The sequence below is a fragment of the Eschrichtius robustus genome, chromosome 7 (assembly GCF_028021215.1).
Source record: "Eschrichtius robustus isolate mEscRob2 chromosome 7, mEscRob2.pri, whole genome shotgun sequence".
NCBI classification, from domain to species: domain Eukaryota; kingdom Metazoa; phylum Chordata; class Mammalia; order Artiodactyla; family Eschrichtiidae; genus Eschrichtius; species Eschrichtius robustus.
Genome location: NC_090830.1, coordinates 68,220,827 through 68,244,252, shown reverse-complemented (window position 1 = coordinate 68,244,252; position 23,426 = coordinate 68,220,827).

Sequence of the window (23,426 nt, the reverse complement as noted above, 5' to 3'; positions counted from 1 at the left end):
GGTGGGATAAGGGAGTGAGAGGGAAGTGCAAGAGGGAGGGGATATGGTGTTATATGTATACGTATATCTGATTCACTTTTTCATACAGCAGAAACTAATACACAATTGTAAAGCAATTATACTCCAATAAAGATGTAAAAGAAAAAAAAAAGAAAGCCCAGAGACAAACCTACACACCTATGGTCCACTAATCTATGACAAAGGAGGCAAGGATATACAATGGAGAAAAGACAGTCTCTTCAATAAGTGGTGCTGGGAAAAATGGACAGCTACATGTAAAAGAATGAAATTAGAACACTCCCTAACACCATACACAAAAAATAAACTCAAAATGGATTAGAGACCGAAATGTTAGACCGGACACTATAAAACTCTTAGAGGAAAACATAGGAAGAATACTCTTTGACATAAATCACAGCAAGATCTTTTTTGATCCACCTCCTAGAGTAATGGAATAAAAAACAAAAATAAACAAATGGGATCAAATGAAACCTAAAAGCTTTTGGAAAGCAAAGGAAACTACAAAGATGACGAAAAGACAACCCTCAGAATGGGAGAAAATATTTGCAAACGAATCAATGGACAAAGGATTAATCTCCAATATATATAAACAGCACATGCACCTCAACAGTAAAAAAACAGACAACCCAATCCAAAAATGGGCAGATGACGTAAACAGACATTTGTCCCAAGAAGACATACAGATGGCCAAGAAGCACATGAAAAGCTGCTCAACATCACTAATTATTAGAGAAATATAAACCAAAACTACAATGAGGTATCACCTCACACAAGTTAGAATGGGCATCATCAGAAAATCTACAAACAACAAATGCTGGAGAGGGTGTGGAGAAAAGGGAACCCTCTTACACTATTTGTGGGAATGTAAATTGATACAGTCACTATGGAGAACAGTATGGAGGTTCCTTAAAAAACTAAAAATAGAATTACCATATGACCCAGCAATCGCACTACTGGGCATATACCCAGAGAAAACCATAATTCAAAAAGACACATTCACCACAATGTTCATTGCAGCACTATTTACAATAGCCAGGTCATGGAAGCAATCTAAATGCCCATAGATAGACAAATGGAAAATATGTGGTACATATATAAAATGGAATATTACTCAGCCATAAAAAGGAATGAAATTGGGTCATTTCTAGAGACGTGGATAGATCTAGAGACTGTCATACAGAGTGAAGTAAGTCAGAAAAAGAAAAACAAATATCGTATATTAACGCATACATGTGGAAACTAGAAAAATGGTACAGATGAACCGGTTTGCAAGGCAGAAATAGAGACACAGATGTAGAGAACAAATGTATGGTCACCAAGGGGGGAAAGTGGCAGGGTGGTGGTGGTGGGATGAATTGCGAGCCTGGGATTGACATATATACACTTATATGTATAAAATAGATAACCAATAAGACCCTGCTGTATAAAAAAATGAATAAAATAAAATTTAAAAATTAAAAAAAAAATATTTAAAAACATAAAACAGGAAAAAAAAAGTTCTGTCCTTCCCATAGACGTATTTATATGAATGAATTATTTCCATGCTTATATCTATAAATACAAAAAGAGGAATAAAACCTACCTTGAACCAAAAATGACAAAAAAAAAAAACAGAACCCACTGTTCATACAGAGGAAAACCCTATCAGGGCACTTGCTCCAGTGGCAAACAGTTCTGAAGTTGGTCAGAGGTGGGGAATCGTCTCCCATGCAGCCAGCAGCTCCCCCGCAAGGAGCGTCCTCATTGCAAAGCTGGGGAACCGTGAGGAGGCGTCTCTGAGTAAACGTGAGCTGAGCCTCAGGCCAGCTGCTGCTGAACTTTTTCCACCCTTCCCAGGTAAAACACCTGAATGTGTGCAAAGACTTTAAAGCCTAGAGGAAAGGGCTTGGAGTCACACCAGCGACAGCATGCAGGCCGACTTGGTGCCTGCAGGCCAGCCAGGACGGTGCTGGCCCCGGGCGCTCTTCTGGAAGCTTTCCATTTCCCTGCCTGAGGTACCCCTCCTGTCCCGGCCCCCACTGCTTTTTTCCTTCCTCACCTCTGCCCGGGGAGAAATTCCAGCAGCAGGTATGGGTGACACATCCTCTTCTTTAGCAGGTGGCAGCCCGGCAACTCCTGCAGAAAGTCCAGCAGAGCCCCACTCACACGGGGCCACTCATAGAGCACTGGGCCCTACTCCCTCCCACCAGCACAACCCCAAGACTGCTGACGGGGCAGAGAATATGGCGTCAGGCACAGCTGCAGAGGCTTTTGCTGCCTGGAGGGGTGTTTATATTGACCTCAACCCAGGCACACCTGGGAAGGGCTGGCCGGCCAGGTCAGGCTGCCCAGGTCAGCCAATCCTCGCCCCTCAGGGGCTCAGAGTTGCAGATAATGGGCCTTGCTGCACCGGCCAGATCCAAGGAACAGGTGTAGGGTCCCGAGAGTCAGGATAGACAAGGGGCGGCAGCCCTGGATTGTTTTCTAATCATTTTATCTGGTCCATGAGTGGAAGACAACTTCAAGAAGACCCTCTCCTAATGAGAGGAAACCAGGAGTCAGGGAGAGGAGGGTTGATGGGTGGAGACAGAGGCCTGGTGCCCCGGCTGCAGTGGAAGCCCCTGGAAAACCAGGTGGAGGGAGGCCGCACAGAGTGAAGCCTAGGGTCACACACATGTCGAAGCTGCTGTTTGTTAGTTCAAGCCCTGCTCTGAGGTTCTCTGTGTCAGCTCTGAGCGACAGGTGTGCTGGGGGTGCTCTGCAATGAGGGCTATGTGCACGGTTCCTGTGTGCCCAGCTCTGCCGGGGTACCTGTCCAAGGGAGCTCCATATCCAGGGAGGGGCCTGCCCACGAGAGCCCCGTGAGCTGCTGGGTACCTGCCCAGGTGAGCTCCATATCCTGGGAGGGGCCTAACCACGAGAGCCCCGTGGGCTGCTGGCTACCTGCACAGGTGAGCTCCATATCCTGGGAGGGGCCTGACCATGAGAGCCCCGTGGGCTGCTGGGGACCTGGTAAAGGACGCCAAGACAGTCAGTGAAGCCACAGAGGATATACATCCAGTAGTTCCTAATTCCTACACCCTGCTGGTCATTCTACCATCCACCAGGACATGGTATTCTGTATTAGACTTCAATGATGCCTTCTTCTGTATTCCATTAGTCCCAGAGTCACAAGAAATTTTGGCTGTGAGTGGCAGGACTCAACATACAACAAAAACAATACTGCTTGGCCGTCCTACCCCAGGGGTTCAAAAATTCCCACACCATCTTTGGGGAAACGTTAGCTAAAACCCTAAAAGATCTACCTCTGGAGAAGTGAACCCTCCTTCAATATGCAGACGACATTCTGGGCTTCCCTGGTGGTGCAGTGGTTGAGAATCTGCCTGCCAATGCAGGGGACACAGGTTCGAGCCCTGGTCTGAGAAGAATCCATATGCCGCGGAGCAACTAGGCCCGTGAGCCACAATTACTGAGCCTGCGCGTCTGGAGCCTGTGCTCCACAATAAGAGAGGCTGCGATAGTGAGAGGCCCGCGCACCGCGATGAAGAGTGGCCCCCGCTTGCCGCAACTAGAGAAAGCCCTCGCACAGAAACGAAGACCCAACACAGCCATAAATAATAAATGAATACATTTAAAAAAAATATGCAGAGGACATTCTGATTGCCAGCCCTACAAAGGAGGCCTCTGGACTACCTAGCCAATAAAAGATAGAAGGCGTCCAAGAAAAAGGCTCAAATATCACAGACTAAGGTGACCTGCCTGGGCTTCATTCTCACAAAGATCGGAGAAGCCCATCCCAGGAAAGGGAAGAAGCCATTTGCAGCCTCACCCTTCCTAAAACTAGAAGACAGCTTAGGGGTTCCTGGGGAGACCGGGGTTTGCTGCATCTGGATCCCTAACTACAGTCTAATACCTGGGCCTCTATATGAAACACTGAAAGGAAAAGATGATGATCCTTTTGAATAGAATCCAGAAGCGGCCTTTCAAGAATGGAAAGAGCAGTCAATTCAGACCCTTGCCCTGGACCTCCCTAATTTAGCTAAACCCTTTGACCTTTACATTCCTGGTCGAAGGCGAATCGCCCTTGGAGTTTTAGTGCAAAAACTGGGACCACTTGAAATGGAACAACGCAAGAATGCCCTCCAGGCATTGGCCAGCCACCCCATCCGACCAGGATACTGGGGGTATCTAAAAACCTGGAAATGAGCAGCCTGCAAGGCCAGCTCCCTCCTAAGGGTAAAGGACGCCACTTGGTGATGCTAACCACCCACCATGCCCTGAAGTTGCAGGGATCGCTCCGTGGGCACAATGACCTCGAGTGAGGAGGCCCTCCAACTCCAACCTCCAGAGAGACAACCTGGGGCAACAGGCCCCCATGACGACTCGTGTGACCATCACTTGACCTGGAGCTTCTCTCAGAAAACCAAAAGAGTGTGCCCCAAAAGAACAGACTATTGCTTGCAGGACTTACTGCACCCAGAGCGAAGCTAATAAACCTGGCAGGGGACCCGTAAATAACGCTGCCACCATAGAAAAGCCTACAGACACCACGGTGACGGCGGCCAATGAGACCAGATGTACTCCTGGTTACTTCAAAAGGGCGGTGACTGAGTGGCCGTCATGGTCCTGGATCACCACCGGCCCTGGACTGTCTGGGAGTTGAGCAGGCAGGGCTCTGACACCTGGTGCTGTTTGTATGTTAATTCAGTGGCCTAACTGAAGAAAGCGCAGACTACTGGTAAGAACATCTAGGCTGGCAGAAACCGTCAGCCTAAGGGGGCCGAACCAATGTGGAGCAGGGTAAAACCGGCCCCCCCAGCGTCCCTGCACATCTCTTTCCTGGACCCTTAAAGGTCATTAGAATCTATAAAACTTCCAACGCTGGTGCTCAGGCAGACGAGCAGTGAGGGAGGAGGCCTGGGGACAATCAACCTCACCTGGAGGCTGCTGGGGAGACGTCCTGCCCCTCCCCCCGGGTATGAGGACACCCAACTCAGCACGAAGCATTTACAGAAGAGGTGTCTGCACCCTCAGCACCCCAAGAATGTGGAATGGGACAAGAGGCAGAGGAGGGGTTTGTCACCGGCAAAGCCCATTAAAAATTCCTGGGAGATAAAAATAGAATCTGGGCAATAAAATAAAGTCTAACCTTTTTTTCCTTTGTGCTTTTTCTAATTTCACTTGTTCCTAGGTTTCCACAGGCAGAGGTCCCACACCTGGCACTTCAGACCCGATTTCCTAGTGCAAAATGCCTGGGCCGACACCTCAGCTCTCGGGGCCCCGTGCAGACTCCGCCACATAGAGCCTGAGCTCCAGGCAACCCGGCCCTCGAGAGCTCCGCCCCATCCCTCCCGCTGACGCTGACGGGATCCCTACACAGCAGCCCGGCCCACAGCCCGCGGGGAGCGCACGCTCTCACCTCTCCATTCTCTGATCAAAATATAAAGTTTTCCTTTGCTTCTGAACCAAACTCAGTCTCGATCTCTTGGCTCCAATGACACTGGGCAGGGGGACACTTGTTGGGGCCGACTCTGCAGGATCAGTAACAGAATTTGAGAACATTGTAACTTCAATGAACAGATGTGTGAGCCAAATATTGTAACTTCAATGAACAGATGTGTGACCCAAAATGTAATTAACATAGAGCAGTGTATAAGGCTCGTGTAAAATAAAGTATTTCTAACACTTCCATTTGATATTTCCATCACTTTATTATAAGCAAGTTCAGTGGAGGGGTTTGTCGTATATTTCAGGTCAACATTAGAGAAACGCAGTGATTTCTTTCCAAGGATGTGGATCTACTAATCTTGGCTGAAGTTTCAATCTTGTTTTGAATGATTTTCTATTGAAAATGATACCTCTCTTTCAGCTCCTAGATTTCTGAGAAGTATAAAATCTTGTATTTTTTTATTACCAAAGGGGAAAGTTGGGAGGAGGGATAAATTAACAGTTTCGGATTAACATATACACACTGCTATGTATAAAATATATCATCAACAAGGAACTGCTGTATAGCACAGGGAACTATACTCAATATTTTGTAATAACCCCTAAGGGGAAATAATCTGAAAAACAATAGATATCTATATCGACATCATCTATCAACTACAGATAAAATGGAAGCTAAAGGAGGCCGATGGTGAGCGTTTCTGACCATGAAGACTTCAATCCTCTAAAGTTCGGACTCTGCGTACAGCCCAGTCCCTTAATGAACGTACATGTACCAGTAGCTTAAAAATTCCCCAGATAGGGGTTCAGGGAGACACTGATTTGAAAAAATCCCTGGTGTTCTCCTTACATACATGGGACCTTTCCTGCAGCTAAAACATGCCTGTGACACCCAGAAGATGGTACACGGTTGGATCAGGAAGATTTTGGAAAAAGGCACCTCATCTCCTAATCCCCTGGTTGTCGGGTTCACCCCTCCAGCCTCTTTCCTAACATTCTCCACAATTGAGGATGTCAGCACTTTCAACATCCTGTTGCACAGAGTTTGGAATTTGTCCAGAGGATGAAGGGGAAGGAGGAGAAACAATGAAAGACAAGCCCTAGATGTTCGGACAGGCACAGGTCACTCTAATTTCCTATCAAGAAGAAAAATTAACCACAGGCTCAGCCTGCCCCACGGAAGCAGTATACGGCCTAAAGCAATCTTGCGGTTTTGCAGCCAGCTCACAAAAAAGCGAGTTGAAAAACGGAGCTCAGGGGCACTGCAATTCACAAACATGCAGAGTTATAAATGATCACTCTCGTCCAAAAACATATTGAGGGAAGGCAACGAAGAGGATTTGAAAGCAAGGCAGAATTGCAGGAAACAAATTTCAGGAGGTAGATTCGAATCGCCTTTAAAGCACATGAAAAGCGGTAAAACGTCGACAATGATGCCCTTGGCCAAAGAGGGCGTATACCTTTTTTCCTGAATATATTCAGGAAAAAACGCATACGCCTTTTTTGGCCAACCAAGCAAGCCGGAAATGCAAATGAGCACTAAAAAGAAGTCTCAAATCCCAGGGGTCAAAAGAGCCATTCGAAAAGACTGTAAAACACAGAAATGCAGGACAGGCCAGGGAGAAAAGGGAGCCATGTTAGGATGATGGGCGGGATGTAATTTGCCAACGGCCACTCTGGAGAAGTGTATGGTGATTCCTTAAACATCTAAAAAACACAGCTAGAGAGCATAGGACACTTCTACTCATGGGCGTATAAAATGGGAAAAATAAAAATCAACAAGACACAGGCACCCTCAAATGTTTAGGGCTGCTCTGTTTACAAGAACCTCCACTTCAGTACACCTTTAATATGCAAGGATAGAGAAAAATGGATAAAGAAGTTGTGGTACTTATGTACAAAGGAATATCACTCAGCCATGAACTCAATATCATACGGCTAGTAGCAGCATGATGAGTGGATTTAGGCACGATGTTTCTAAGTGAAATAAGTCACACAGAAAAAGACACTTATCATAAGATATCACTTATAAAGGGAATGTAAAAACAGCTACACTTGAACTGAATTACAAAACAGAACAGAGTCACACGTTTCGAAAACACACTATGGCTGCCTAACGGGAAAGGTGAGGTGGGGTGATGCATAAAACAAGGGTTTCAAATTAGCTCAGATACCGTTCCATAAACCGAATATGTAATAGACAAGACCTACACCTTGCTCATTGAACTGGGCTCAGCACCCCTTATTCAAGGCACAAGAATATATCTGACTAGTAAGAATCGTAAAACCTATGTATTGATATCTCTCTGTAAGTGAGTCAAATGGGTGTAAAGCAGCATAAACACAGCAGTGAAAATCAGCTAAACCCCATTCTAAAAATAAATTACAAAAAAAACCCAAACAAATACAATGAAAGAGAGAGAAATTAGTAATAAGCTCGTTCAGGGGCAGTGAAGCAACCTGGATTGACCATATCTAGAGCCACGGCTGGGTTACACATAAGGCTGGACGCTATTGGGGCTGAGAGGATTGGTGAGGTTGGGTGAGCAAACGCAGACCCTTTAAAGTAATACTGTGTGGTACCCATCCCATGGGTCCCAAATCTCCAGGTTCAAGGGCATCTTCCTACATCAAAAACATGCATGAGAACCCAGAAGATGGTACACCGTGTGATCGGGGAAGGTTTCTAAAACGCACCTCATTTCTCAACTCCTTGTGCTCGGGTTCGCCATTCCAGCCGCTTTACTAGCAATCTCCCTCGTTAGAGAATCAGCACCTTTAACCTCCTGTTCCATAAAGGTTGCAATTTGTCCTCAGGATGAACGGGAAGAGGGGGAACCAATGAGAGACTAGCTCTAGGTGTTTGGACAGGCACAGGTCACTATATTGTCCCATCAGGAAGAAGAATTAACCACAGGCTCACTCTGCCGCCCGGAACCAGAATAGGGCCTGAAGCAATCCTGCGCTTTTGCGGCCAGCTCCCAAGAAAGCGAGTTGAAAAATGTAGCTCAGGGGCACTGCAATTCACAGACCTGCAGAGTTATAAATGATAACTCTCTTCCACAAATATATTGAGGGAAGGCAACGAAGAGGATTGAAAGCAAGGCAGAATTGCAGGAAACAGATTTCAGGAGGTAGATTCGAATCGCCTTTAAAGCACAGGAAAAGCGGCAAAACCGCGACAATGACCCCCTTGGTCAAAAAGGGCGTATGCGTTTTTTCCTGAATATATTCAGGAAAAAAACGCATACGCCCTTTTTGGCCATCCAAGCAACCTGGAAAGGCAAATCAGCGCTACAAAGAAGTCTCGCTTCCCATCGGTCAAAAGGGCCATGCTGAATAAAGTGTCAAAACCAGAAATGCAGGAAAGGCCATGGAGAAACGGGAGCCTTGCTACGCTGATGGGCGGGATGTACATTGGCAACAGCCACTCTGGAGAAGTGTACGGTGTGTCCTGAAACATCTACAAAACTCACCTCAGAGAGCATAGGGCACTTCCACTCATGGGCGTATAAATTGGGAAAACGAAAAATCAGCAGGACACAGGGACCCCAAAGTTTAGGGCTGCTCTGTTGACAAGAACCTCCACTTCGATACACCTTAAATATCCCAGGAAAGAGAAAAATGGATAAAGAAGTTGTGGTCCTTAAGTACAATGGAATATCACTCAGCCATGAAATCAACGTCCTAAGGCTAGTAGCAGTATGATGAGTGGTTTTAGGTACGACGATTCTACGTGAAATAAGTCACACAGAAAAAGACACATATCATAAGATATCACTTATAGAGGGAATGTAAAAACCGCTACCCGTGAACTGAATTACAAAATAGAACAGAGTCACACGTTTAGAAAACACACTATGGCTGCCTAATGGGAAAGGTGAGGTGGGGTGATGCATAAAACAAGGGTTTCAAATTAGCTCAGATACCGTTCCATAAACCCAATATTTAATAGAAAAGACCTACTCCTTGCTCAGTGAACTGGACTCAACATCCCCTATTCACCGCCCAAGAATATATCTGACTAGTAAGAATCTTAAAACCTATGTATTGATATCTCACTGTAAGTAAGTCAAGTGGGTGTAAAGCGGCATAAACACAGCAGTGAAAAGCAGCTAAACCCCATTATAAAAATCAATTACTTTTAAAAACCCGTGAAACAAAGACAGTGAAACAGAGAGAAATTCTTCCAAAATTCGTTCAGGGGCTGTGATGACACCTGGATTGACCATATCTAGACCCACACCTGATTGAGACATAAGGGTGGACACTCTTGGGGCTGAGAGGATTGGTGAGGTTGGGTGAGCAAACGCAGACCCTTTAAAGTAATACTGCGTGGTACCCATCCCATGGGTCCCAAATCTCCAGGTTCAAGGGCGTCTTCCTACATCGAAAACATGCATGAGAAAACCAGAAGAAGGTACACCGTGTCATCGGGAAAGGTTTCTAAAACGCACCTCATTTCTCATCTCCTTGTGCTCGGGTTCGCCATTCCAGCCGCTTTAATAGCAATCTCCCTCCATGGAGAATCAGCACCTTTAACCTGCTGTTCCGTACAGGTTGCAATTTGTCCTGAGGATGAACGGGAAGATGGGGAACCAATGATACACTAGCTCTAGGTGTTGGGACAGGCACAGGTCACTCTATTTTCCCATCAGGAAGAAGAATTAACCACAGGCTCAGCCTGCCCCCCGGAACCAGAAAAGGGCCTGAAGCAATCCTGCGCTTTTGCGGCCAGCTCCCAAAAAAGCGAGTTGAAAAATGGAGCTCAGGGGCACTGCAATTCACAAACCTGCAGAGTTATAAATATTAACTCTCGTTCACAAATGTACTGAGAGTAGGCAACGAAGAGGATTTGGAAGCAAGGCAGAATCGCAGGAAACAGATTTCAGGAGGTAGATTCGAATCGCCTTTAAAGCACAGGAAAAGCGGCAAAAACTCGACAATGATGCCCTTGGCCAAAAAGGGCGTATGCGTTTTTTCCTGAATATATTCAGGAAAAAACGCATACGCCCTTTTTGGCCAACCAAGCAACCTGGAAACGCAAATCAGCGCTACAAAGAAGTCTCGCTTCCCATCGGTCAAAAGGGCCATGCTGAATAAAGTGTCAAAACCAGAAATGCAGGACAGGCCATGGAGAAACGGGAGCCTTGCTACGCTGATGCGCGGGATGTAAATTGCCAACAGCCACTCTTGAGAAGTGTACGGTGCGTCCTGAAACATCTACAAAACTCAGCTTAGAGAGCATAGGGCACTTCCACTCATGGGCGTATAAATTGGGAAAACTAAAAATCAGCATGACGCAGGCACCCCAAATTGTAGGGCTGCTCTGTTGACAAGAACCTCCACTTCGTTACACCTTAAATGTCCCAGGAAAGGGAAAAATGGATAAAGAAGTTGTGGTCCTTATGTACAATGGAATATCACTCAGCCATGAAATCAACGTCATAAGGCTAGTAGCAGCATGATGAGTGCATTTAGGTACAACGATTCTAAGTGAAATAAGTCACACAGAAAAAGACACTTATCATAAGATATCACTTATAGAGGGCATGTAAAAACCGCTACCATTGAACTGAATTACAAAACAGAACAGAGTCACACGTTTAGAAAACACACTATGGCTGCCTAACGGGAAAGGTGAGGTGGGGTGATGCATAAAACAAGGGTTTCAAATCAGATCAGATACCGTTCCATAATCCCAATATGTAATAGACAAGACCTACTGCTTGCTCAGTGAACTGGACACAACACCCCCTATTCACCGCCCAAGAATATATCTGACTAGTAAGATAATTAAAACCTATGTATTGATATCTCTCTGTAAGTCAGTCAAGTGGGTGTAAAGAGGCATAAACAAAGCAGTGAAAAGCAGCTAAACCCCATTATAAAAATCAATTACTTTTAAAAACCCGTGAAACAAAGACAGTGAAAGAGAGAGAAATTCTTACAAAATTCGTTCAGGGGCTTTGATGCCACCTGGATTGACCATATCTAGACCCACAGCTGATTGAGACATAAGGGTGGACACTCTTGGGGCTGAGAGGTTTGGTGAGGTTGGGTGAGCAAACGCAGACCCTTTAAAGTAATACTGCGCGGTACCCATCCCATGGGTCCCAAATCTCCAGGTTCAAGGGCATCTTCCTACATCGAAAACATGCATGAGAACCCAGAAGATGGTACACCGTGTGATCGGGGAAGGTTTCTAAAACGCAACTCATTTCTCATCTCCTTGTGTTCGGGTTCGCCATTCCAGCCGCTTTACTAGCAATCTCCCTCCTTGGAGAATCAGCACCTTTAACCTCCTGTTCCGTAAAGGTTGCAATTTGTGCTGAGGATGTACGGGAAGAGGGGGAACCAATGAGAGACTAGCTCTAGGTGTTGGGACAGGCACGGCACAGGTCACTCTATTGTCCCATCAGGAAGAAAAATTAACCACGCGCTCAGTCTGCCGCCCGGAAACAGAATAGGGCCTGAAGCAATCCTGGGCTTTTGCGGCCAGCTCCCAAAAAAGCGAGTTGAAAAATGGAGCTCAGGGGCACTGCAATTCACAAACCTGCAGAGTTATAAATATTAACTCTCGTTCACAAATGTACTGAGAGTAGGCAACGAAGAGGATTTGGAAGCAAGGCAGAATCGCAGGAAACAGATTTCAGGAGGTAGATTCGAATCGCCTTTAAAGCACAGGAAAAGCAGCAAAAACTCCACAATGATGCCCTTGGCCAAAAAGGGCGTATGCGTTTTTTCCTGAATATATTCAGGAAAAAACGCATACGCCCTTTTTGGCCAACCAAGCAACCTGGAAAGGCAAATCAGCGCTACAAAGAAGTCTCGCTTCCCATCGGTCAAAAGGGCCATGCTGAATAAAGTGTCAAAACCAGAAATGCAGGACAGGCCATGGAGAAACGGGAGCCTTGCTACACTGATGTGCGGGATGTAAATTGCCAACAGCCACTCTGGAGAAGTTTACGGTGCGTCCTGAAATGTCTAAAAAACTCAGCTTAGAGAGCATAGGGCACTTCCACTCATGGGTGTATCAATAGGGAAAACTAAAAATCAGCAAGACACAGGCACCCCAAAGTTTAGGGCTGCTTGTTGAAAAGAACCTCCACTTCGTTACACCTTCAATATCTCAGGAAAGAGAAAAATGGATAAAGAAGTTGTGGTCCTTATGTACAATGGAATATCACTCAGCCATGAAATCAACATCATAAGGCTAGTAGCAGCATGATGAGTGAATTTAGGTACGACGATTCTAAGTGAAATAAGTCACACAGAAAAAGACACTTATCATAAGATATCACTTATAGAGGGAATGTAAATACCGCTACCCCTGAACTGAATTACAAAACAGAACAGAGTCACACGTTTAGAAAACACACTATGGCTGCCTAACGGGAAAGGTGAGGTGGGTGTTGCATAAAACAAGGGTTTCATATTACCTCAGATACCGTTCCATAAACCCAATATGTAATAGACAAGACCTACTCCTTGCTCAGTGAACTGGACTCAACACCCCCTATTCGCCGCCCAAGAATATATCTGACTAGTAAGAATCTTAAAACCTATGTTTTGATAACTCTCTGTAAGAGAGTCAAGTGGGTGTAAAGCGGCATAAACACAGCAGTGAAAAGCAGCTAAACCCCATTATAAAAATCAATTCCTTTTAAAAACCCGTGAAACAAAGACAGTGAAAGAGAGAGAAATTCTGACAAAATTCGTTCAGGGGCTGTGATGCCACCTAGATTGACCATATCTAGACCCACACCTGATTGAGACATAAGGGTGGACACTCTTGGGGCTGAGAGGATTGGTGAGGTTGGGTGAGCAAACGCAGACCCTTTAAAGTAATACTGCGTGGTACCCATCCCATGGGTCCCAAATCTCCAGGTTCAAGGGCGTCTTCCTACATCGAAAACATGCATGAGAAACCCAGAAGAAGGTACACCGTGTCATCGGGAAAGGTTTCTAAAACGCACCTCATTTCTCATCTCCTTGTGCTCGGGTTCGCCATTCCAGCCGCTTTAATAGCAATCTCCCTCCATGGAGAATCAGCACCTTTAACCTGCTGTTCCGTACAGGTTGCAATTTGTCCTGAGGATGAACGGGAAGATGGGGAACCAATGATACACTAGCTCTAGGTGTTGGGACAGGCACAGGTCACTCTAATTTCCCATCAGGAAGAAGAATTAACCACAGGCTCAGCCTGCCCCCCGGAACCAGAATAGGGCCTGAAGCAATCCTGCGCTTTTGCGGCCAGCTCCCAAAAAAGCGAGTTGAAAAATGGAGCTCAGGGGCACTGCAATTCACAAACCTGCAGAGTTATAAATGTTAACTCTCCTTCACAAATATACTGAGAGAAGGCAACGAGGAGGATTTGAAAGCAAGGCAGAATCGCAGGAAACAGATTTCAGGAGGTAGATTCAAATCGCCTTTAAAGCACAGGAAAAGCGGCAAAAACTCGACAATGATGCCCTTGGCCAAAAAGGGCGTATGTGTTTTTTCCTGAATATATTCAGGAAAAAACGCATACGCCCTTTTTGGCCAACCAAGCAACCTGGAAAGGCAAATCAGCGCTACAAAGAAGTCTCGCTTCCCATCGGTCAAAAGGGCCATGCTGAATAAAGTGTCAAAACCAGAAATGCAGGACAGGCCATGGAGAAACGGGAGCCTTGCTACGCTGATGTGCGGGATGTAAATTGCCAACAGCCACTCTGGAGAAGTGTACGGTGCGTCCTGAAACATCTACAAAACTCAGCTTAGAGAGCATAGGGCACTTCCACTCATGGGCGTATAAATTGGGAAAACTAACATTCAGCATGACAGAGGCACCCCAAATTGTAGGGCTGCTCTGTTGACAAGAACCTCCACTTCGTTACACCTTAAATGTCCCAGGAAAGGGAAAAATGGATAAAGAAGTTGTTGTCCTTATGTACAATGGAATATCACTCAGCCATGAAATCAACATCATAAGGCTAGTAGCATCATGATGAGTGCATTTAGGTACAACGATTCTAAGTGAAATAAGTCACACAGAAAAAGACACTTATCATAAGATATCACTTATAGAGGGAATGTAAATACCGCTACCCCTGAACTGAATTACAAAACAGAACAGAGTCACACGTTTAGAAAACACATTATGGCTGCCTAACGGGAAAGGTTAGGTGGGGTGTTGCATAAAACAAGGGTTTCATATTACCTCAGATACCGTTCCATAAACCCAATATGTAATAGACAAGACCTACTCCTTGCTCAGTGAACTGGACTCAACACCCCCTATTCGCCGCCCAAGAATATATCTGACTAGTAAGAATCTTAAAACCTATGTATTGATAACTCTCTGTAAGTGAGTCAAGTGGGTGTAAAGCGGCATAAACACAGCAGTGAAAAGCAGCTAAACCCCATTATAAAAATCAATTACTTTTAAAAACCCGTGAAACAAAGACAGTGAAAGAGAGAGAAATTCTTACAAAATTCGTTCAGGGGCTGTGATGCCACCTAGATTGACCATATCTAGACCCACACCTGATTGAGACATAAGGGTGGACACTCTTGGGGCTGAGAGGATTGGTGAGGTTGGGTGAGCAAACACAGACCCTTTAAAGTAATACTGCGTGGTACCCATCCCATGGGTCCCAAATCTCCAGGTTCAAGGGCGTCTTCCTACATCGAAAACATGCATGAGAACCCAGAAGATGGTTCACCGTGTGATCGGGGAAGGTTTCTAAAACGCACCTCATTTCTCAACTCCTTGTGCTCGGGTTCGCCATTCCAGCCGCTTTAGTAGCAATCTCCCTCGTTAGAGAATCAGCACCTTTAACCTCCTGTTCCATAAAGGTTGCAATTTGTCCTCAGGATGAACGGGAAAAGGGGGAACCAATGAGAGACTAGCTCTAGGTGTTTGGACAGGCACAGGTCACTCTATTGTCCCTTCAGGAAGAAGAATTAACCACAGGCTCACTCTGCCGCCTGGAACCAGAATAGGGCCTGAAGCAATCCTGCGCTTTTGCGGCCAGCTCCCAAGAAAGCGAGTTGAAAAATGTAGCTCAGGGGCACTGCAATTCACAGACCTGCAGAGTTAAAATGATAACTCTCTTCCACAAATATATTGAGGGAAGGCAACGAGGAGGAGTTGAAAGCAAGGCAGAATTGCAGGAAACAGATTTCAGAAGGTAGATTCGAATCGCCTTTAAAGCACAGGAAAAGCGGCAAAACCTCGACAATGATGCCCTTGGCCAAAAAGGCGTATGCGTTTTTTCCTGAATATATGCAGGAAAAAACGCATAAGCCCTTTTTGGCCAACCAAGCAAACTGGAAAGGCAAATCAGCGCTACAAAGAAGTTTCGCTTCCCATCGGTCAAAAGGGCCATGCTGAATAAAGTGTCAAAACCAGAAATGCAGGACAGGCCATGGAGAAACGGGAGCCTTGCTACGCTGATGAGCGGGATGTAAATTGCCAACAGCCACTCTGGAGAATTGTACGGTGTGTCCTGAAACATGTACAAAAGTCAGCTTAGAGAGCATAGGGCACTTCCACTCATGGGCATATAAATTGGGAAAACTAAAAATCAGCAAGACACAGGCACCCCAAAGTTTAGGGCTGCTCTGTTGACAAGAACCTCCACTTCATTACACCTTAAATATCCCAGGAAAGAGAAAAATGGATAAAGAAGTTGTGGTCCTTATGTACAAAGGAATATCACTCAGCCATGAAATCAATGTCATAAGGCTAGTAGCAGCATGATGAGTGGATTTAGGTAGACGATTCTAAGTAAAATAATCACACAGAAAAAGACACTTATCATAAGATATCCCTTATACAGGGAATGTAAAAACCGCTACCGTTGAACTGAATTACAAAACAGAACAGAATCACACGTTTAGAAACACACTATGGCTGCCTAACCGGAAAGGTGAGGTGGGGTGATGCATAAAACAAGGGTTTCATATTAGCTCAGATACCGTTCCATAAACCCAATATTTAATAGAAAAGACCTACTCCTTGCTCAGTGAACTGGACTCAACATCCCCTATTCACCGCCCAAGAATATATCTGACTAGTAAGAATCTTAAAACCTATGTATTGTTATCTCTCTGTAAGTAAGTCAAGTGGGTGTAAAGCGGCATAAACACAGCAGTGAAAAGCAGCTAAACCCCATTATAAAAATCAATTACTTTTAAAAACCCGTGAAACAAAGACAGTGAAAGAGAGAGAAATTCTTACAAAATTCGTTCAGGGGCTGTGATGCCACCTAGATTGACCATATCTAGACCCACACCTGATTGAGACATAAGGGTGGACACTCTTGGGGCTGAGAGAATTGGTGAGGTTGGGTGAGCAAACGCAGACCCTTTAAAGTAATACTGCGTGGTACCCATCCCATGGGTCCCAAATCTCCAGGTTCAAGGGCGTCTTCCTACATCGAAAACATGCATGAGAAACCCAGAAGAAGGTACACCGTGTCATCGGGAAAGGTTTCTAAAACGCACCTCATTTCTCATCTCCTTGTGCTCGGGTTCGCCATTCCAGCCGCTTTAATAGCAATCTCCCTCCTTGGAGAATCAGCACCTTTAAGCTGCTGTTCCGAACAGGTTGCAATTTGTCCTGAGGATGAACGGCAAAATGGGGTACCAATGATACACTAGCTCTAGGTGTTGGGACAGGCACAGGTCACTCTATTTTCCCATCAGGAAGAAGAATTAACCACAGGCTCAGCCTGCCCCCCGGAACCAGAATAGGGCCTGAAGCAATCCTGCGCTTTTGCGGCCAGCTCCCAAAAAAGCGAGTTGAAAAATGGAGCTCAGGGGCACTGCAATTCACAAACCTGCAGAGTTATAATTGTTAACTCTCGTTCACAAATATACTGAGAGAAGGCAACGAGGAGGATTTGAAAGCAAGGCAGAATCGCAGGAAACAGATTTCAGGAGGTAGATTCGAATCGCCTTTAAAGCACAGGAAAAGCGGCAAAAACTCGACAATGATGCCCTTGGCCAAAAAGGGCGTATGTGTTTTTTCCTGAATATATTCAGGAAAAAACACATACGCCCTTTTTGGCCAACCAAGCAACCTGAAAATGCAAATCAGCGCTACAAAGAAGTCTCGCTGCCCATCGGTCAAAAGGGCCATGCTGAATAAAGTGTCAAAACCAGAAATGCAGGAAAGGCCATGGAGAAACGGGAGCCTTGCTACGCTGATGTGCGGGATGTAAATTGCCAACAGCCACTCTGGAGAAGTGTACGGTGCGTCCTGAAACATCTACAAAACTCAGCTTAGAGAGCATAGGGCACTTCCACTCATGGGCGCATAAATTGGGAAAACTAAAATTCAGCATGACACAGGCACCCCAAATTGTAGGGCTGCTCTGCTGACAAGAACCTCCACTTCGTTACACCTTAAATGTCCCAGGAAAGGGAAAAATGGATAAAGAAGTTGTGGTCCTTATGTACAATGGAATATCACTCAGCCATGAAATCAACGTCATAAGGCTAGTAGCAGCATGATGAGTGGATTTAGGTACAACGATTCTAAGTGAAATAAGTCACACAGAAAAAGACACTTATCATAAGATATCACTTATAGAGGGCATGTAAAAACCGGTACCCTTGAACTGAATTACAAAACAGAACAGAGTCACACGTTTAGAAAACACACTATGGCTGCCTAACGGGAAAGGTGAGGTGGGGTGATGCATAAAACAAGGGTTTCAAATCAGCTCAGATACCATTCCATAATCCCAATATGTAATAGACAAGACCTACTCCTTGCTCAGTGAACTGGACACAACACCCCCTATTCACCGCCCAAGAATATATCTGACTAGTAAGAATATTAAAACCTATGTATTGATATCTCTCTGTAAGTCAGTCAAGTGGGTGTAAAGAGGCATAAGCAAAGCAGTGAAAAGCAGCTAAACCCCATTATAAAAATCAATTACATTTAAAAACCCGTGAAACAAAGACAGTGAAAGAGAGAGAAATTCTGACAAAATTCGTTCAGGGGCTGTGATGCCACCTGGATTGACCATATCTAGACCCACAGCTGATTGAGACATAAGGGTGGACACTCTTGGGGCTGAGAGGTTTGGTGAGGTTGGGTGAGCAAACGCAGACCCTTTAAATTAATACTGCGTGGTACCCATCCCATGGGTCCCAAATCTCCAGGTTCAAGGGCATCTTCCTACATCGAAAACATGCATGAGAACCCAGAAGATGGTACACCGTGTGATCGGGGAAGGTTTCTAAAACGCACCTCATTTCTCATCTCCTTGTGCTCGGGTTCGCCATTCCAGCCGCTTTACTAGCAATCTCCCTCCTTGGAGAATCAGCACCTTTAACCTCCTGTTCCGTAAAGGTTGCAATTTGTGCTGAGGATGTACGGGAAGAGGGGGAACCAATGAGAGACTAGCTCTAGGTGTTGGGACAGGCACGGCACAGGTCACTCTATTGTCCCATCAGGAAGAAGAATTAACCACGCGCTCAGTCTGCCGCCCGGAAACAGAATAGGGCCTGAAGCAATCCTGGGCTTTTGCGGCCAGCTCCCAAAAAAGCGAGTTGAAAAATGGAGCTCAGGGGCACTGCAATTCACAAACCTGCAGAGTTATAAATATTAACTCTCGTTCACAAATGTACTGAGAGTAGGCAACGAAGAGGATTTGGAAGCAAGGCAGAATCGCAGGAAACAGATTTCAGGAGGTAGATTCGAATCGCCTTTAAAGCACAGGAAAAGCGGCAAAAACTCCACAATGATGCCTTTGGCCAAAAAGGGCGTATGCGTTTTTTCCTGAATATATTCAGGAAAAAACGCATAAGCCCTTTTTGGCCAACCAAGCAACCTGGAAAGGCAAATCAGCGCTACAAAGAAGTCTCGCTTCCCATCGGTCAAAAGGGCCATGCTGAATAAAGTGTCAAAACCAGAAATGCAGGACAGGCCATGGAGAAACGGGAGCCTTGCTACGCTGATGGGCGCGATGTAAATTGCCAACAGCCACTCTGGAGAAGTTTACGGTGCGTCCTGAAATGTCTAAAAAACTCAGCTTAGAGAGCATAGGGCACTTCCACTCATGGGTGTATCAATAGGGAAAACTAAAAATCAGCAAGACACAGGCACCCCAAAGTTTAGGGCTGCTTGTTGAAAAGAACCTCCACTTCGTTACACCTTCAATATCTCAGGAAAGAGAAAAATGGATAAAGAAGTTGTGGTCCTTATGTACAATGGAATATCACTCAGCCATGAAATCAACATCATAAGGCTAGTAGCAGCATGATGAGTGAATTTAGGTACGACGATTCTGAGTGAAATAAGTCACACAGAAAAAGACACTTATCATAAGATATCACTTATAGAGGGAATGTAAATACCGCTACCCCTGAACTGAATTACAAAACAGAACAGAGTCACACGTTTAGAAAACACACTATGGCTGCCTAACGGGAAAGGTGAGGTGGGGTGTTGCATAAAACAATGGTTTCATATTACCTCAAATACCGTTCCATAAACCCAATATTTAATAGACAAGACCTACTCCTTGCTCAGTGAACTGGACTCAACACCCCCTATTCGCCGCCCAAGAATATATCTGACTAGTAAGAATCTTAAAACCTATGTATTGATAACTCTCTGTAAGTGAGTCAAGTGGGTGTAAAGCGGCATAAACACAGCAGTGAAAAGCAGCTAAACCCCATTATAAAAATCAATTCCTTTTAAAAACCCGTGAAACAAAGACAGTGAAAGAGAGAGAAATTCTGACAAAATTCGTTCAGGGGCTGTGATGCCACCTGGATTGACCATATCTAGACCCACAGCTGATTGAGACATAAGGGTGGACACTCTTGGGGCTGAGAGGTTTGGTGAGGTTGGGTGAGCAAACGCAGACCCTTTAAAGTAATACTGCGTGGTACCCATCCCATGGGTCCCAAATCTCCAGGTTCAAGGGCATCTTCCTACATCGAAAACATGCATGAGAACCCAGAAGATGGTACACCGTGTGATCGGGGAAGGTTTCTAAAACGCAACTCATTTCTCATCTCCTTGTGCTCGGGTTCGCCATTCCAGCCGCTTTACTAGCAATCTCCCTCCTTGGAGAATCAGCACCTTTAACCTCCTGTTCCGTAAAGGTTGCAATTTGTGCTGAGGATGTACGGGAAGAGGGGGAACCAATGAGAGACTAGCTCTAGGTGTTGGGACAGGCACGGCACAGGTCACTCTATTGTCCCATCAGGAAGAAGAATTAACCACGCGCTCAGTCTGCTGCCCGGAACCATAATAGGGCCTGAAGCAATCCTGGGCTTTTGCGGCCAGATCCCAAAAAAGCGAGTTGAAAAATGGAGCTCAGGGGCACTGCAATTCACAAACCTGCAGAGTTATAAACATTAACTCTCGTTCACAAATGTACTGAGAGTAGGCAACGAAGAGGATTTGGAAGCAAGGCAGAATCGCAGGAAACAGATTTCAGGAGGTAGATTCGAATCGCCTTTAAAGCACAGGAAAAGCAGCAAAAACTCCACAATGATGCCCTTGGCCAAAAAGGGCGTATGCGTTTTTTCCTGAATATATTCAGGAAAAAACGCATAAGCCCTTTTTGGCCAACCAAGCAACCTGGAAAGGCAAATCAGCGCTACAAAGAAGTCTCGCTTCCCATCGGTCAAAAGGGCCATGCTGAATAAAGTGTCAAAACCAGAAATGCAGGACAGGCCATGGAGAAACGGGAGCCTTGCTACGCTGATGGGCGCGATGTAAATTGCCAACAGCCACTCTGGAGAAGTTTACGGTGCGTCCTGAAATGTCTAAAAAACTCAGCTTAGAGAGCATAGGGCACTTCCACTCATGGGTGTATCAATAGGGAAAACTAAAAATCAGCAAGACACAGGCACCCCAAAGTTTAGGGCTGCTTGTTGAAAAGAACCTCCACTTCGTTACACCTTCAATATCTCAGGAAAGAGAAAAATGGATAAAGAAGTTGTGGTCCTTATGTACAATGGAATATCACTCAGCCATGAAATCAACATCATAAGGCTAGTAGCAGCATGATGAGTGAATTTAGGTACGACGATTCTAAGTGAAATAAGTCACACAGAAAAAGACACTTATCATAAGATATCACTTATAGAGGGAATGTAAATACCGCTACCCCTGAACTGAATTACAAAACAGAACAGAGTCCACGTTTAGAAAACACACTATGGCTGCCTAACGGGAAAGGTGAGGTGGGGTGTTGCATAAAACAAGGGTTTCATATTACCTCAGATACCGTTCCATAAACCCAATATGCAATAGACAAGACCTACTCCTTGCTCAGTGAACTGGACTCAACACCCCCTATTCGCCGCCCAAGAATATATCTGACTAGTAAGAATCTTAAAACCTATGTATTGATAACTCTCTGTAAGTGAGTCAAGTGGGTGTAAAGCAGCATAAACTAAGCAGTTAAAAGCAGCTAAACCCCATTATAAAAATCAATTACTTTTAAAAAACCGTGAAACAAAGACAGTCAAAGAGAGAGAAATTCTTACAAAATTCGTTCAGGGGCTGTGATGCCACCTGGATTGACCATATCTAGACCCACACCTGATTGAGACATAAGGGTGGACACTCTTGGGGCTGAGAGGATTGGTGAGGTTGGGTGAGCAAACGCAGACCCTTTAAAGTAATACTGCGTGGTACCCATCCCATGGGTCCCAAATCTCCAGGTTCAAGGGCATCTTCCTACATCGAAAACATGCATGAGAACCCAGAAGATGGTACACCGTGTGATCGGGGAAGGTTTCTAAAACGCACCTCATTTCTCAACTCCTTGTGCTCGGCTTCGCCATTCCAGCCGCTTTACTACCAATCTCCCTCGTTAGAGAATCAGCACCTTTAACCTCCTGTTCCATAAAGGTTGCAATTTGTCCTCAGGATGAACGGGAATAGGGGGAACCAATGAGAGACTAGCTCTAGGTGTTTGGACAGGCACAGGTCACTCTATTGTCCCATCAGGAAGAAGAATTAACCACAGGCTCACTCTGCCGCCCGGAACCAGAATAGGGCCTGAAGCAATCCTGCGCTTTTGCGGCCAGCTCCCAAGAAAGCGAGTTGAAAAATGTAGCTCAGGGGCGCTGCAATTCACAGACATGCAGAGTTATAAATGATAACTCTCTTCCACAAATATATTGAGGGAAGGCAACGAGGAGGAGTTGAAAGCAAGGCAGAATTGCAGGAAACAGATTTCAGAAGGTAGATTCGAATCGCCTTTAAAGCACAGGAAAAGCGGCAAAACCTCGACAATGATGCCCTTGGCCAAAAAGGCGTATGCGTTTTTTCCTGAGTATATGCAGGAAAAAACGCATAAGCCCTTTTTGGCCAACCAAGCAAACTGGAAAGGCAAATCAGCGCTACAAAGAAGTTTCGCTTCCCATCGGTCAAAAGGGCCATGCTGAATAAAGTGTCAAAACCAGAAATGCAGGACACGCCATGGAGAAACGGGAACCTTGCTACGCTGATGAGCGGGATGTAAATTGCCAACAGCCACTCTGGAGAATTGTACGGTGTGTCCTGAAACATGTACAAAAGTCAGCTTAGAGAGCATAGGGCACTTCCACTCATGGGCATATAAATTGGGAAAACTAAAAATCAGCAAGACACAGGCACCCCAAAGTTTAGGGCTGCTCTGTTGACAAGAACCTCCACTTCATGACACCTTAAATATCCCAGGAAAGAGAAAAATGGATAAAGAAGTTGTGGTCCTTATGTACAAAGGAATATCACTCAGCCATGAAATCAATGTCATAAGGCTAGTAGCAGCATGATGAGTGGATTTAGGTACGACGATTCTAAGTAAAATAATCACACAGAAAAAGACACTTATCATAAGATATCCCTTATACAGGGAATGTAAAAACCGCTACCCTTGAACTGAATTACAAAACAGAACAGAATCACACGTTTAGAAACACACTATGGCTGCCTAACCGGAAAGGTGAGGTGGGGTGATGCATAA